A 1290-nucleotide genomic window follows, 5' to 3' on the forward strand; every position below is an offset into this window, starting at 1 on the left:
TGAGTGCACGTGCAAATCTGCTGAAAAAGCCTGTGGAAGTTTCACGGCGTTCGTACGATATTTGGCGACGCAAAAATGAGCGATTTCCCAGCTCGATGGAATTCGGAGCGAGAGAAACGATGCCCCGTAACGCACATGAGAGCAATCCCGGCCAATTTCTCCCGTTTGATGGGGTCTATGTGTACAAATTTTGACTTTTTTGAGTGCACGTGCAAATCTGCTGAAAAAGCCTGTGGAAGTTTCACGGCGTTCGTACGATATTTGGCGACGCAAAAATGAGCGATTTCCCAGCTCGAGAGAATTCGGCGCGAGAGAAACGATGCCCCGTAACGCACATGAGAGCAATCCGGGCCAATTTCTCCCGTTTGATGGGGTCTATGTGTAAAAATTTTGACTTTTTTGAGTGCACGTGCAAATCTGCTGAAAAAGCCTGTGGAAGTTTCACGGCGTTCGTACGATATTTGGCGACGCAAAAATGAGCGATTTCCCAGCTCGATGGAATTCGGCGCGAGAGAAACGATGCCCCGTAACGCACATGAGAGCAATCCGGGCCAATTTCTCCCGTTTGATGGGGTCTATGTGTAAAAATTTTGACTTTTTTGAGTGCAGGTGCAAATCTGCTGAAAAAGCCTGTGGAAGTTTCACGGCGTTCGTACGATATTTGGCGACGCAAAAATGAGCGATTTCCCAGCTCGAGAGAATTCGGCGCGAGAGAAACGATGCCCCGTAACGCACATGAGAGCAATCCGGGCCAATTTCTCCCGTTTGATGGGGTCTATGTGTAAAAATTTTGACTTTTTTGAGTGCAGGTGCAAATCTGCTGGAAAAGCCTGTGGAAGTTTCACGGCGTTCGTACGATATTTGGCGACGCAAAAATGAGCGATTTCCCAGCTCGATGGAATTCGGAGCGAGAGAAACGATGCCCCGTAACGCACATGAGAGCAATCCCGGCCAATTTCTCCCGTTTGATGGGGTCTATGTGTACAAATTTTGACTTTTTTGAGTGCACGTGCCAATCTGCTGGAAAAGCCTGTGGAAGTTTCACGGCGTTCGTCACGATATTTGGCGACGCAAAAATGAGCGATTTCCCAGCTCGATGGAATTCGGCGCGAGAGAAACGATGCCCCGTAACGCACATGAGAGCAATCCCGGCCAATTTCTCCCGTTTGATGGGGTCTATGTGTAAAAATTTTGACTTTTTTGAGTGCACGTGCAAATCTGCTGAAAAAGCCTGTGGAAGTTTCACGGCGTTCGTACGATATTTGGCGACGCAAAAATGAGCGATTTCCC

This window comes from Lampetra planeri, unplaced genomic scaffold (assembly GCF_965212315.1).
Source record: "Lampetra planeri unplaced genomic scaffold, kcLamPlan1.2.h2 scaffold_672, whole genome shotgun sequence".
Classification (NCBI taxonomy): domain Eukaryota; kingdom Metazoa; phylum Chordata; class Hyperoartia; order Petromyzontiformes; family Petromyzontidae; genus Lampetra; species Lampetra planeri.